The following is a 16,675-nucleotide window of genomic DNA, read 5'->3' on the forward strand; positions in this document are numbered from 1 at the left end:
AAAATATTAATATTTAATGATACCAAATAAGTATACTATGAAAATATATCTCATTACAAATCTAATAATTCTTATTTGATGTTTATAAATATTGATTTTTATTTATAGTTAGTCAAACTCAAAATACTTCAACATATTATGATGCTAGAACTGTATTCTTTTCTAGATGGAAGGATTATTACTAGAGATTGATCATATGTTTTTTTATTAGGCGAAACTAAATTACTCCCGGAAGTTTGTCAAGAGTCTCGTGAAAGTGTGTGCGTTAGTTTGCATAATTTTCAGGGCCTCGGCATGGCGGTCATAAAAGTGTGAGCCTTAGTTTCAGTAATTTTCAGAGTCTATTTGGAACATAGGAAACATAGGAATAGACGGGAGTGAAAAGTGGAAAACTACATGATTGCAAACCATAGGAACGAAAAATGTGGACTCTTTGGATAATTGGATTGCAGGAAATAGATTTGAATCTCACCAATGAACAAAGTAGCCGTTAGTATACATTAGTAATCGTTGCTTTCTTTCCTGGTCTGATACTGAACATGCATTCTAGCCAGTAGCCGTTGCTTGCTTGCCTGGTCTGAAACTGTTCGTGCATTCTAGCCGTTGCTTGCTTCTCGTCGCTATATAGGCATGCTGCTGCATACATTGGAGAGTTGCACCTCCCATCCAGACTAGCAAGACAAGTAGTACACACAATCACGCGTACATGTTCATTCTTTAGACTTGCATAGTTGCACATCTCTCATCCTGGTGCTAGCAGCCATCTTTATAGGGATAGGAGGTGCTTTTCTTTCCATGGATCCAAACTATCGCCGACAATCACAAAATGAAGATGAATTCATTTTCCTCATCCACCCAACACTAGAAGAAGGCACCTCACCCCAATCATCCGAAAAGAAAGCAATACACCATTCTATCCGAAATGAGCCACATTTATTCATGGAACTTTAATAGGGCATGAGGCCCTATGCAGAAGGTGGTTCCATATGAAAAGAGAGATTTTTCAAGCTCTTGTTCAAAGATTGAGTGAAAATAACCTTCTTGTTGATTCAAGGTATCTATCTGTGAAAGAGCAGTTAGGCATATTCCTTTATGCCATATCAAAAAAATGCAGGCAATCGGACATTGCAAGATCAATTTCAACATAGCGGAGAAACAATAAGCCGCCACTTCAGATCAGTGCAAGGTCGATGCGGTAACAGGAACATGCCGTGGAGGTGAATGCGATGCATGAACTTTCCGAACATTGTTTTCCCTTGTGAGATCTCACCACCCCCTTCAGATTGAGGGAAAGCCAAGACCTTGTTCTGGTCCTGTAGACGGAAGGGGTGGAGTTGGTTTTTGTCCCCCAGATGCACTTTGAAGTTGCTGATTCGTCATCTGTCCAAGCTATAAGGCGGCAGAGCGCGTCCGCGTGTTCTCGTGTGGCTAGGGATTAGGACATGGAGGGAGGGAGAAAGGCAGGGGAGAGTCGAGAGAGCAAGCACTAGATGCGTTACCCTCCGTTCCCTTGGGTCGGAGTGGATTTTTTAGTTCCCGTGTTGTTGTGTGTGTATGGATACCTTTCCTGTGGAATGGAAGGTTATGTTCCTTCGTTCCAAACAGCAGGTCTCCATTCCTTTCATGCGAGTCCTATTCCCGTGAAATTTCCGTACGGATCCTTCGATCCAAAAGCGCCCTCAGTTTCGGCATGGCGGTCTATAGGTGGCGCTCCCATTGGTATGTGTGAGCAAGAAAGTGCACTGTTCACCTCAATTTTGTACAGCATGAAGTCTGCCATCACCTCCTCTTCAAAGGCACGTGTTGCTGAGTCACTATTGTCAGCACCAGGTAAGGTTTGGCCACAATGCCTTCGCCATACCCATTGTCCATGACCCATCAGCAGTCGATCTCTAAATATGAAGATTTAACAATGCCTTGTTTACCATTTATTTTCTTTCACCTAAAATCTGGACCAGATAGAGAAGAAAGATGGATAGATCCACAGATGTCCGTACTCCTTACAATATGCTTACTCACAATATGCTCATTGACGACATTTATGTCTCAGCCTCTCAGGTCAATGGGGAACTTCTCACATTTGATTTCTTTAATGCTCCTGCTATCAAGTGTCAAAATCCTGCTTTCTACAAGCAGTATTAATTCAATGGTACAAGAATCAAATGGATTATTTCCATATCGAATAGAAGCATGCAAAAGGGAATAAATGAAACCAAAAGATGAAAAGCTGGACACACAAATCAACTTTGGGTCCATTTTTGTTCTCTGAAGTATGATGCATCTTTTTGGGGACGAGCCATAAACTGACCAGGTAACTTGATCTAATTTATCTTTTTTCTTGAACCGAGTGTCTGGTTGCAACTTCTCCTCTTGTAAAATTTATGAACTGTGGAGAATGTTGCCTTCTCACTAACTTCAGTTAACCTGCCATTCTCTTGCTTGTGCAAACCCATGCTGGTTAGCAAATCCGATTTGTCTCCCTCTGTCTTCGACAGGTTTTTCTCTGCTGTGTTGTTGTTTACTTCCTTGATTATCATTGTGCTATTCTGCGTCTCGGTACGCTCCTGAAGTCTTCACATTCGTCAAGTCTTTCCCACCACTGATATCTACATCATCTTTGGCCTCAATGTGCTCCTTATGTGAACCCTTGTCACGATCTGAAATGCTATCATTTGTTTGCTTCAAGATTTTCTTTGGCCTCCCTCTTCGTCGTTTCATAGTCTCTGAACTGATTCCTTTTTCGCATGTCAGCTTCCACAGATCCAAACTTATCTCCTTCCGGGTCAGATTGAGTTAACCCAATAGCACCTTCAGCTACATGGCATATAGAAATCATCACATCATATGGAGTGGTAAAACAAAATGCCATTAAACTGAATGCTAGAAAAATGCAACTCAGTCTACGATCTTAGAGAAGGTACAGGGTATTCATATCCAACCCCTATCTATTAACAATTCCTTTCCATAGCATGCAAGGAGTATTACTCAGAAATTTTGAGTTTGCTTATACACCACAGATATTGAAAAAAGGCTTGTACCCAATTTTGTTTTTGTGTGTGTGTGTGTGTGTGGTGGGGGGTGTGGGAGTGGGGGGAGGGGGTGTGTCAGACCCATGTGCTGGCTTGTTGTACGAAGTTCCACAGTGGAACATCAAAATGAGGTGTGCTAGCATATAATGAGCCCAAAATGCCAAAAGAGCTCCAAGTTAACCTTTTTCTACGAAAAGTGAGGATGCAAAGTGCTAGCAACATGCTATGCGTGCATAAACCATAACACGTGGGAGCTTTATGGAGGCTGTGCATTAGCATCTTTTTTCATTTGTCATGGTGTTACAAATATGCTTTACTTTTCAAGTTTGCAACCTATGCTAATAACCAAAGGAAAGATCAAAAAAGTTTTAGCTAATTTTCATCTTGTATAAAAAAGAGATAAACCAACAAGGGTTTGGTTTATCATCATCATTGAATGATACTATACAAATTAATAACATTGCATACTATACAAATTAATTACATTGCATACCCCTCCTTCCTATAGCCATCTTCGTTGCTTTTGGGTGTGTCTGTTACGTCCTTCCACCACGTGAGCGCACCAAAGTAACTACTCAATCCGTTGAGTGTTTTACTTGGGTACAGTACATAACATAAGGGTTATTGCTGCTATGACCCTGTTGCTCGTCGGATGAGGATTTGTTGGGATGTCACCTTTGATGAGTCCCGGCCTTACTATCCTCGTTCCTCCTCCTGGTCCTTCTGGTACCGCTAAGTCCCTCTCGTTCCTTACTTTACGTGAGTGGTATCTTCCGCTGCCGTCTCCACCCTCTTCGCCACCTCAGGTATCCTTTTCTCCGCCTTCGCCACTTGGCTCAACCATTGCAAGCAGTTCTTCTGGGGCCAGTGTATGCTTGCCTCTGATCGTGTCTAGCTCGCGTCCTACCACCTCGTTGGCGCTGCCCAGATGTGGTTACTACGCCCTAGAGCAAGACGAGGGTATGCCGTCTTGGGAGCGCTTCAAGGAGCTGGTCAACCTGCGCTTCGGGCCAGCGATCCGCCACAACCGTCTCTCCGAGCTTGCTTGGTTGCTGTTCTAGACATCATCGGTGAAGGATTACCAGGAGCGCTTAAACGCGCTGGTCTGCTACAATCCGCAGCTCATGCCATCCCAAAAGGCTGATTTGTTTGTGGGAGGCCTTCCGGAGCACATCTGCGTCGACATCGCGCTCCGAGAACCCCAGGACCTGTAGACGGCCATGCACCTGGCCTGGGCTTACGAGCACCAGGCCGCTGCTACCATGCAGGCATAGGTGCCGTGGGCTCCCTGCCTCCTGCCGCGCCCACAGCTGGCACTACCCGCGCCGGCATGCACTCCTGCCGCAGGCGCCGCTGTGCCTGCACAACCAGCTCTGCAAAAGGCACCGGCCCTGCCTCCGCCCCAGCGCCCGTTCCGCGACCTGACTCCGGCGGAGATGCTGGAGCGCCATCGCCAGGGCCTGTGCTTCAACTGCGACAAGCCGTACGTCCAGGGCCACCGACTTCCTGGTCGACGAATGTGGCCTACGATGAGGCCGCCGAGGTGGACTTGGCGGAGGAGCAACCTGATGGCCTGATTGTCTCCGTCCATGCCATCGCCTACATTCGCACCGAGGAGACCATGCACCTCCACGTCTACATATACGACCACCATCTACTCGCCCTCCTCAACAGTGGCTCGACCCACAACTTCATCAACGCTGGGGTCATGCGCCACATCGGGCTGGTCTCGACGGACAGCTCCATGCGGGTCACAGTGGCCAACGATGACCGCTTGGCCTGCTTGGGCGTGGCTCGCAACGTGGCCATGCGCATCAAAAGGAGTTCACCATCAGCTGTTTCGGCATTGACTTGGGCGGCTTTGATCTCGTCCTTGGCGTCGACTACCTCCGTACACTGGGGCCTATCTTGTGGGACTTCGAGGACCTCTGCATGTCCTTCCGACGGGGCGATCGGTGCGACCTCTGGAAGGGCGTCGGCTCTCCGCGCGACGACATCCAGGAGCCAGCTGCGGTGGTGGCCGACCCCCAACAACTACTGGATCGCCTTCTCCAGTAGTACAGGGCGATCTTCGACGAGCCCCATGAGCTTCCCCAGCGCACCCCTATGACCACCACATCCACTTGTTGTCGAGTACAGCACCGGTGGCGGTCCGTCCTTAGCGCTACCCGCAGCTCCAGAAGGACGAGCTTGAGCAGTAGTGCACCGCCATGCTAGAGCAGGCCATCATCCGCCCCAGCACTTCTCAGTTGTCAGCGCCGGTGCTCTTGGTCAAAAAGGCCGATGGCTCCTAGCGCTTCTACTTCGACTACAGGGCGCTAAACGACAAGACATCAAAGGACAAATTCCTGATCCCAGTGCTCGATGAGCTTCTAGACGAGCTCCATGGCGCGCAGTTCTTCACCAAGCTGGATTTGCGGTCCGGCTACCACAAGGTCCGGTGCACCTGGAGGACATCAAGAAGACGGCATTCCGCACGCACCACAGCCACTTTGAGTTCCTCGTCATGCCCTTCGGTCTCTCCAATGCGCCTGCCACTTTTCATTAGTTGAAGAACGATGTGCTCTGGCCCTTCCTCCACAGGTTTGTGCTCGTTTTCTTCAACGACATTCTGATCTACGGCTCGTCGTGGTCCGAGCACTTGCAGCACGTCCACCTGGTCTTCCGACGCTCTTCACACCCATGGCCTCTTCCTAAAGCGGTCAAAGTGCTCTTTTAGGGCGTCGGTTGCCTACCTCAGCCACGTCATCTCCACCGACGGTGTCGCCATGGACAACGACAAGGTGGACGCCGTGGCATCCTGGTCGGAGCCCCGATTGGTGTGCGTGGCTACCTAGGGGCTAGTAGGCTACTACCGCAAGTTCATCCGGGATTTCGACACCATCGCTGCGCCCCTGATTCGCTAGACGACGGAGGAGGCTGAGGCGTTCGTGGCGCTCAAGCGCGCCCTCTCCTCCGGTCCGGTTTTGCAGATGCCGGACTTCAACCGACAGTTTGTCGTCGACTGCGACGCCTTGAGCGCTGGTTTCGGCGCCGTTCTTCACCAGCAGTCGACCCTTTGCTGCCTGCCACCACAAGCTCGCGGCTCACGTGAGCTGATCGGGTTGGTACAGGCTATGCGACATTGGCGGCCGTACCTTTGGGGGTGTCGTCTCCTCGTCCGCACCGACCACTACAGCCTGAAGTTCCTCCTGGACCAGCGGCTCGGCTGTGCACTGTCCCCAACACCAGTGGATCAGCAAGCTATTGGGTTCGACTTCGCTATGGAGTATTGTCCAGGCGCCTCAACTCGATGGCCGATGCCCTCTCCCACCGCGACACTAACTCTTCCGCCAAGTACCCCAAGCTGCATGCCCAAGTTGAGCCCCTCTTTTCGCCTCCTCGACGACATCCGCGCGGCCAACAGAGGCCAGCCGCCTATAGCAGCATCTGCTGGACGCCTCTCTCGAGGTGCCCTGGTCTTCCGATGATGGCTTCCTCCTACACGGCAAGCGCATCTTTGTGCCAGCACAACTCGATTTGCGCCACCAAATAATTGCACAAAGCGCTGCTGCAAGACCATCCTAGAGTCCCACGTATGTAGACCATAGGCTGAACCCCCCAAACCGCCATGTACCCGACCTATATCGGTATATAAGGAATAAGGTCGGACCCTAGAGGGGGGAGGACGATCCCAGATAGATCATTCCGTTCCTCATTGATCCACTCCTGCTCAGCACCGAAGCTCCTCCACCGCACCCGTCGTCTTCCTCCTCTCCGACGAGGGGAAGGCTCCACCGGCTGGCGAGGCAACCTCAGGATTAGCACCGAGCTAACCCCCTACCAAATCTCTCTTCCTCATGTACACTCTGTTGTAACCCCCGATTTTGGGTGCTTTTGAGTATAAGGATCATCAGCTGCTAGACGTAGGGCACCGATCGGCCCGAACCTAGGATAAACCGTTGTGTCCTCTCTGTGATTCTTGTGTTCTTGAGTCCTACCCGAGCCACCAGAGACACGTACTCTGACACCGACTCGAATACCAATGCTTGCCGCGGTTCCTGACCCCGCGACACCCACCTCCATCGTCAGCGATCATGATCCGGTCTTCACCAGCAACTTGTGGCACGACCTCTCCAAGCCGACCGGCGTCAAGCTTCGCCTGAGCACGGCGTGCCACCCCGGACGGCCAGTCGGAGGTCATCAACAAGGTCATCACCATGTACCTTCGTTGCGCCATTGGGACTGTCCTCGTGCTTGGGTTGAGTAGCTACCGTGGGCAGAGCACTGCTATAACACCTCGTTCCACACGACACTCTGCACCATGCCGTTTCCAGGTGGTCTACGGCAGGCCACCACTTGCCGCTCCTACCACACACAGCCAGGACTGCCAAATGGAGGCGGCGAACACCCTCATGCGAGATCGTGACACCTTCCTCATGGAGGTTCGCAAGCGCCTCTAGGTTCATCAGTACACCAAGTGCTACTACTGACGACCACCACCAGGAGCTCGAGTTTGCGGTGGGTGACTAAGTGTGGCTATGTCTTCTTCACCGCCCCACTCACTCACTGGAGCACCAGCCCAAGGGGAAGCTCAGGTCCACGCTACACCGGCCAGTTTCAGGTGATGGAGCGCATTGGGCAAGTGGCGTATCGTCTTCAGCTTCCCAAGGGCGCACTGGCTCCATGATGTATTCCATGTGGGGCTGCTCAAGCCATTCGAGGGCGACCCTCTTACTGCTCTGCCATCAGTGCCACCGTACCGGATGGTCGTCTGCTGGCCGTGCCAAAGCTTGTGCTGCGTGCCCATCTTCGCCGAGGCGCTTGGCATATCCTTGTGAAGTGGCACTGCCTACCTGTTGATGATGCTACTTGGGAGCCGCTGCAGCAGTTCCAGGACCTCTACCCCAACTTTCAGCTCGAGGACGAGCTTGTTTGAAGAGACAGGGAGAGATGTTATGACCGGTGTGACCTACCAGCGCCGGGCTCAGCGCCAGTGGCTAAGGGCCACGCGCGTAGTAGGGGCAGGCGCAGCAGGAGATTAGATATTTCCCGTTTATTTCCTTAAAAATAGGATCTTGATTGATTTGTTTAGGAGAGGATAAATACCTCTAAACTGGAATTGTGATAATTAAGCAAGGCAATTATCTTGCCTGGCCTCACGGGCCTTCTTCCACGCCAACTCTCCCTCTCCCTCACGTACGCTATGCTCGCCCTAGCGCCGCCGCTCCATCGCCACCACGGCTCCCACCCGGAGCCAGAAATTTCGACCTCGACCGCCAACCTCCTATCCCTATGCACTCCAGTAGCCGCGGGAGGATCCCGGATCCTATCACCACGTGGTTGACACATGAACAAGTTTTAGATCCAATCATCCAACTAATATTATTACTACTATTGACACCTTTTATTTATTTTATTATAAGTTTATCCTCTTATTGGTGGGCTCATGTTCACTTTCATCTCTAGTCCGCCCCTAACTTGCTTGGGACAAAAAGGCTTTCTTGTTGTCATTCATCCTTTCATATTATGAATTTATATTATATCTTTATTGTTGCCAGGTCACTCTATATGGTATCCTCTGCAAAAATTCATATCACATCTACTAGCATTCCACATGCAAACAACTGCAGTTCAGCAGGTACAAAATTTAACACTGTGAATCTGTGATAGCATCAGGGGCCCTCGAACTTGTAAGCGTGTGTCACATAGGTCCATGAACATGGAAGTTTAGGGGTCTAGAAATGCATTTTTCAAGTTCATGGGCCTATGTGACACGCTTACAAGTTCGAGGGCCCGTGGTGCATTTAACTATCTTTTTTTCCAAAAAATCTGTGATAGCATCATTTATTGATAAACTTCACTCCATTAGTTTGCTTCGCAATCATCATTGACTAATTGTCAGGGTGCTGCTCAAGGACAAGCAAAATGCAAAGTTGTCATATGCTCATGGCCACCAATCTGGCTCAACAAAATTGGTATGAAATATCATAATTATGCCAAGTGTTGGTATGAAATATGATTAGTTTCTCACATATTTCATTTATTAGTCTGCGTCAAGTTTGGGTTTCTTATAAATAGTTTAATATGAGGTCATTGCTCTCATTTTTACAAGGCACGATAAAGAATAAAGAAGTACTTCCTCAGGCAAGATAAAGAATAAAGAAGTACTTTCTCTCTTTCTCCCACTCCAAGAGTCCCTCCCACCTTTAGCCATCTTGCACTAGAGGCCACCATTTTTTAACAGTGGTTGATAGTTCTTTACTTGCACTGAACACCAAGAATAGCAAAGCACATATAGGAAAAATAAGTCATAGGGATGGATGTTGAGCTAGCTCGGCTCACTCTTGTTAAGAAAGATAACAAGCTGGCTTGGCTTGGCTAGTTAATGAAACTAGCTAAAAAAGCTAGCTCGTCTTGGCTCGTTAGTGGTTCAAGCCAGCTTGTTTGGCTCATGAGCCATGCACACTCAGGCGAATGCAGCAAAAGGAAATCCAAAATAACTAATTGCATCTCATGGTACGACTGGATTCGATCAACAGATAAATTTGAGAGGAAGAGCTGATCTGCAAATCAGATCAGCAAGATTCAGAAGGATTAGCAAAGATTCATCAGGGCCCTTAGACCCCAGTAGTACACATAGTTTTGTCCATGTAAATGACCTCAATATCTCACACTGGGCTGCAGAAATGCATATGTTACGATGGATTTGTGGTCACACAAGAATGGACCGAGTTTGGAACGATGATATACGTGATCGCCTAGGGGTAGCACCAATTGAAGAAAAGCTTATCCAACATCGGTTGAGGTGGTTTGGCCATGTCCAAAGGAGACCTCCAAAGGCACCAGTGCATTGTGGAGTCCTAAGCTAAGCTAATAATATGAGAAGTAGAGGAAGACCTGAAATTGACATGGGGGAGGCAATAAAAACAGATTTGAATGCTTGGGATATACCTAGAGATCTATGTTTGAATAGGAGTGCTTGGAAAGCAGCTATTGAAGTGCCTAAACCGTGACTTGGGGCTCTTGGTGAGTTTCAACTCTAGTCTACCGCAACTTGCTTGGGACTGAAAGGCTATGTTGTTGTTGTTGTTGTATCTCACACTGGGCTGCAGCATACCACAAACCAAGCATCAAAGCCATAACCAGCTTGCTAATATCTAGTTTAATAATGATCAGACTGAACATTCAATGTACAGTTCAACTTATATATATGGCAAATTAGTTCCACAGGAAAACATAATTATAACATGTACTTAGAACAAACGGATACCCTATAATTGCATGAACTATACTTGCAAAATACTCGCTCCATTCCAAACTACATGTAACTGTAGCTTTGTCCAAAGTCAAACTTCTCTAATTTGACCAAGTTTATTGAAAAACACATGAAATTTGTTTCATTAAATTCTCCATGAAATGTCATGATACATAATTTATTTGAACTTCTAGATGTTAATATACTTGTCTAAGAACTTGGTCACAGATAGAGAAGTTTGACTTAGACGAAGCTAAATTGACCTAAATTTTTGAACGGAGGGAGTACCATATAACCAGAACTTACACTGATTTGAAGTCTGCCCATTAGATAATTCCTTGTCTAAAACCAGTGCTCTCATGAATTTTTTCTTTGTTTGTCCTTCTGCTTTCAGTCTTTTCAGCATACGTTTAGGCTGATGGTCCAAGAAAAAACTTGAATCATATGTCACAGAAAAGAGGTTGAACATCATATCTTGGAGATTATCAAGAAGGTACATATATAAAAGGCATGAAATATAATCTTTTTTGACAACATTCTTGCTAGTCTATGCCATAGTAACTAGTAAATGGACATGACAAGTATAGTTTATGGACAACTTTTTAAATCTATTGTCTTATTTAATTGCACTGTCCTAACAAAATGCATGTCCTAGACTGTAGGGGATAATAAGTTAACAGTGTTCAACTTTGTGATTTGTCTTCCACAAGCAAGTATAATGATAGGACTTTTGACTTAGAATCCAAATGAAGCTTGTCTTTCTTAGCAAATTGAGTAAACCATTTGAATGTACTCCCTCCATTCCAAATTATAAGACGTTTTGGCTTTTCTAGATACGTAGTTTTTGCTATGCATTCAAATGTACACTATGTCTAGATACATAGGAAAATCAATGTATCTAGAAAAGCCAAAATGTCTTATAGTTTGGAATGGAGGGGTTACCTAGTAGACATACGATGACCAAGGGCCTATGGTAAAACAATAGTACTGGGAGAAAACAAAATACATTGGTATATTTGTATTATATTCAATCATGAAACAGACAATTCATATCACTGCTTTGTTTTTGTTAAGAGTACGTAAATTGTAGATTTAGGAAAGCTATGGGCTTTTATTAAAAAAAAAGTCCATAGCTTTTAAGTATATCAAAAGCAATGTAGGCTAGCAAATTGAAACTTAGTTTTCTGAACCTAGTAAAACTGTATCTAATTCTCTACAGTGCCTGTGTATGAAACAAGAGCTGTCAAAAACCAAAAAAAAAACATTTTGCTTTAAGAATTAAAGGTCTCTGAAGGATCATTACACAACCTGACAAGGACAAATACAATGCCGAAAAAGAAATTACCAGATCTGCACACTTGTCAAATGAATACATGTCAATGACATTTCTCCTTGGTAAATAGGAATGCTTAGATATTTCTCCAGTTCCAAGGTAGGTCAATGCAGACTTAAGCGTGCGAAATACACGATGACTAACAGGATCAGTATAATACTGCATAATCAAGTTAGAAATGTTATCAAACTAGGGCTGCTGATGAATAATAAAAGGGATAAGCAACTTTTCCCAACAAACTAGATATAAATGGTTAGATGCACTACGCTAATGTACCGGGTCTTTTCTGATTCCATCATTGCACTTTCTAAATATCATTTCTTTCACCCATCCATCTGGTAAACCATCAGGATTGAACTCCACATGAGCAAGTATCTATAAATAAGCTTGAAGGTTAGTTCTGAAGAAAGTTACGAACTTGTAGAGTTCAAAATAGAAGGAACAATTCCAGCAAGAGTCATACATTATCATCAGTGCTAGTGTCGCACAGCACATCCATATCACATGTAGAAACCATGCCCTTATTAACAAAGTGCAATACTTCTGCTTTTGACAAGAATCGCTTCCCAGTAGGTAGGTGAACATAGAACTGCAGAAGGCATAAGCTTCAAAACAAAAAGAGAACGCCATATATACCCATATCTCATCTAACATTCTTACATTCATATCAAATTATTCCCCATATGACATTTTTCTTCGTGTGACTTCAATTTCCTCTAATGAACTAACATATCCACCATGTAACTGAAACTTCCTCCTCACTCTCAATCTCATAATGGGACAGCTTTCTTCTAAACAAGCAAAGATTCATACCTCCTGCCCCTACACCCAGTCCTAAAGACATAAAATTTAACCCTGAATTATAAAAGAGAAGATTTATTTCAACCATTCAAACAACTGCAGATGATCCTCTTAAACCCTAGAATTCCCTTAAACCCTAGAATTCCACTGATATGGCAACTATGTGTTCAATGTTGATTGATGCCATGGTTTATGTTGAGCTGAAAATAGTACGTGTCGAGAGAGCCACAAGTAAACTCCTGCCTTTATTTTTTTTTCTTTCTGAATATCTTCTTCCATTCCATCCACAGCCGCGGCATGACCTCACTCACATCAGCCTCCATGACACGTATCCTTTGCTTCTATCTGGTAAAACCAGAGGATGCTATGAGCCACCATCCAAGGTTGAGGTGACATCAAGCTTCATCACCTTAGCATCCCATTGTGGGCCTGCAGCCAATACCTACCCCAATTGTTGTTTCGGTTTTCTACTCACTTTTAGACAGGGGCATCTTGTTGTCTTGCCAGCAACATATTATGGGAAAACTGTTGTATTTTTTATATCCAATATGTATAGTTGCAGTAGAGTACCACAACATATGGATGCAACGAAAGGCCCACAGGTGGGCTTATCCGCAAACCCGCAAATAGGCTTATTTTTTAGGGTTCCGCAGAAACCTGCATTAAGCCTATTTGTGGGTTCGCGGTCAAGCCTGCTTGCATCCCTAGATGTTATTGTGCAAAAATCTCCAACCTACCTTGTACATTTTGTCCATTTTCTTCCCACCGGCTCTGACTTCAATCACCCACTCACGTGGAAGCCATGTATGTGACTCCTGCATGCAACAATCAGGGAAGCACATCAGTTTAATCAGCAGTGTCAGACAACATGGCATGATTAAATAAGAATTAGACTAACATGAAGCTCGTTATCCTCAGCGCCTGCGTGCAACTCCAACATACGTTCTTCCACCCCTGAGAAAAGATAATGCAACGTCTCCATCTTTGATGTGAATGTGTATCCGGACATTGGGGAAGTGTAGTACTGCAGAAAACAACCAGGAAGTAACAAAATTTCACACATATTAACCAACAAATGTTCTATAAACTCCAGAAGCAGGTTCATAAGATCTAGAAAAACATATGTATGGTCAGCATTCGAAACATCACATGACATATATGTTCATAGGCAAGGGCATATGTGGAAGCATGCATACCTGGTAGATGGAGCCCTTGTCTTCTTGACAGACCTCCATAATCCAACCGTCAGGAAGCCAACCCGGCGGCTCATCCAGTGACCCCGAATCCTCATTCAACTCATCCAGTTCCTCAACTACTAAAACCTCCTTACCTTGCCTCTCCTGTTTTTCTACCTCCACAGTCTGCTTCAGTGTGTTGTCATTAGAGATAACCAAGCCATTATTCTCCCTATGGCGGAACCAGAAAAACATGGCAGGATGCTAAATTAATAGTTGTGTGAACGTTACTGTGAAAGAACTAAATTTAACACAACAAAGTCATCTGATGTGCTACCTATGGCATGTAAATTTAAATAAAATAGTAAATGATACTCCGTTCCAAATTATAAGTCGCTTTGACTTTTTTGGTACATCCATTTTGCTATGCATCTAGATATAATAATATGTCTAGATACATAGAAAAAATGGATGAACAAAAAAAGTTAAAGCGACTTATAATTTGGAACGGAGGGAGTACCTAGCAATCCTAGTAGAACCTATCAACTTGAATTAAGTAAAACTGGTGAATGTGCTATTATATTATATATTGATATATATATATATAGGGAAAATCATTTCTATCCAGATGTAGCTACTCTCCTACTCCCTTCTCTTAACCACACTTGAGGCTTGCTCACCTGCATCCTAGACTAGTCACACTCGCTCTTAGTGTGTCACAAACGTGTACACCTGACAGAGAATATATGGTGTTCCAGGCTGGATGGGTCATATGATGTTGATAGATATCTAGATATTTCCAACAGACTAGTGCCTCAGTTCATCTTCATGCTCATCAAGTTCATCGTCGTATATGATCCGTCACTGTCGCTGGGGTGATAAACTGCCCTGCTTTCTCGTATCCATTGTGTTCTACTAGGCAGTTCATCTGGCAAGTCATCGTTGAACTGTACAGGGTCCTTGGCTCGTTGCCAATCTTGCTGCCCAGCAAGTAAACGTAGACTTGCCTCTGAATCTTTTCAAACCTCTTCGACAATAGTATATGTGCATACCTGCTCTGATCCTTTTAGCACAATTATCAAAACTCGGCACCTGAATCTACGAACTTCAAACTTGTACCCAGCAGTACAACAGGAGAGCGCGTGACACACACAATAGCACCTGCAACTCCATGGATTTTTTTTTCAGATGAGAGTATCATCTGATACTTTTTCAGACTAGAGTATCACTAGATAATTTTTTTCATATCGCGGTACAACTGATATTTTTCCAGATTTGATTTGAGTATGACTTGATAATTTTTTTTTTCATGTCATGGTATCAGTTGATACTTTTTTCACATTATAGTAGCAGCAGTAGATACTTCTTTCACATCTTATCATCCTGAATCCATGGCAATATTTTTTTTCAAATGAGAGTATCATGTGATACTTTACTATTACTGCTATATTTGCTCTACTCATGTATATACACATATTCCACTCGTCAGTATACAGATATACTACTGGCCTTCTAAGTGTGTACACACATATACTCCTACTTTACAAGAGTGTACGTACTGTATACCTGTCTAGAGTATGCAGGTATATACTCACACCGTCCTCATCCAATTGAGAGTTTGAGACGGCACGTATATGCATCAGGCCAAGAATACCGCTAGGCGTTTAACTGATTAGTGTCTATTGGATCTCATTGAGCGTGACTTAACTCAATACTTAATGTTTAGCTCTTTGAGTAAAGATTATTTGTAAACAGAGGCCAGAAGTGGGTTCAACGGATGCCATCGCCAATCCACCAGATTCGAGACAGGAGGCGGGGCGACGGGTTTTTCACTGCTTCTGCCGCAGCGAAGTGCTCTGAAGTCTGAAGGGAGCGAGAACATCAAGAACGGGGGCGGGGGGGGGGGGGGGGGGGGGGGGGGGGGGGGGGGGGGGGGCGTTGCGCACCCTGAGAGGTCGGAGGTCGGAGGGGAGCTGGAGGCCGACTCGGACGGCGCTCCGTCGGCCGGGAGCGCACCGCTGCCGCTCCTCCGCGCTGAGAGGCGAGTCGCTACCATAGGACGCGCGGCGCCCGCCGGGGATGACATGCACGGGAGGGTGCGGCCTCGCCGGCCGGTGGCGGAAGGATTGGCCTCGAGCCCGCGGCCTTACTGCAGTTGGACGAAGCGCCGAGGACGAGGAGAGTGAAGAGTCAAGAGAGTGCGCCGTGGACCCGTGTACGAAGGGCGGTGACGGGAACCGGAAAGGGAGATCCAATCCACCGTCCAACATACTTCGGCCTCGGCCGGAGCGCACCTGTGAGCGAGCCGTGGACTGATCGGTCAGATCGTTCCTGGGAGCGGGCATCAGGGCATGTTTAGCATGGGACGGCCAAAGCGTGATGGGCCATGCCATTCGATAGAGGGTGTGTGTTTAGGATATCGACTTCGTGAGTCACTATCGACGTTTAATTAGGTCAGCTTATCGGCAAATCGCTCTAAGGTATGGTTTAGCTAACTTTTTGGTCAGCGTCTACCATATGGTCACACACGAACTTGCATCCAGTCCAGTGATGAGCATGTTACACAAGATACGTTATAGGAGGAGTTTCATCGAAAGCGTGATACGCAAGACACATCGATGTGGTCTATTAAAACATAAAATCTCACACGTCCGAGAGGGACCCCATCAGGACATACGACGGCTATGGTTGCCCTAGCTGGCTTGACTGCACTAGGCCTTCGTCGTCGTCGATCCACCAGCCATGCAACAGCAATGAAAAACGAGAAGTTGAAGAGAAAAGAGGGCAAAAAGATGTAGTAGATTGATTTTGTATCGATTATGTGTGTTTATCACCTCAATCGGTCGTGCCCCTTATATTTATAAGGAGGGTTTATCCCATAAAGGGTCGAAAACCTCTACAAAACGCATCAAAACATGGTTTAGATCTAATCTGGGCCTATCAAAACCGGCCCGGCCAGTTTATGTAGGTCCATTTGGACTCCAAATAATGCAATCCATATATTTTTTTATTAGCTCAACGAGAGAAATGCAAGGTGCAATCCATTCTTCCATTTGAGGCCAACAAAACCTAGTACAAAGGGACAAGAAAGATACGACAG

At 45.9% G+C, this 16,675-nt stretch overlaps 1 pseudogene; it reads right to left on the reverse strand.

The window, feature by feature from the left end:
- Window positions 1-2,029: 2,029 nt before the first annotated feature.
- Window positions 2,030-15,860, reverse strand: LOC136496416 (uncharacterized; annotated as a pseudogene).
- Between the last annotated feature and the right edge of the window lie 815 nt (window positions 15,861-16,675).

Source organism: Miscanthus floridulus, chromosome 12 (genome assembly GCF_019320115.1).
Source record: "Miscanthus floridulus cultivar M001 chromosome 12, ASM1932011v1, whole genome shotgun sequence".
Taxonomy (NCBI): Eukaryota; Viridiplantae; Streptophyta; class Magnoliopsida; order Poales; family Poaceae; genus Miscanthus; species Miscanthus floridulus.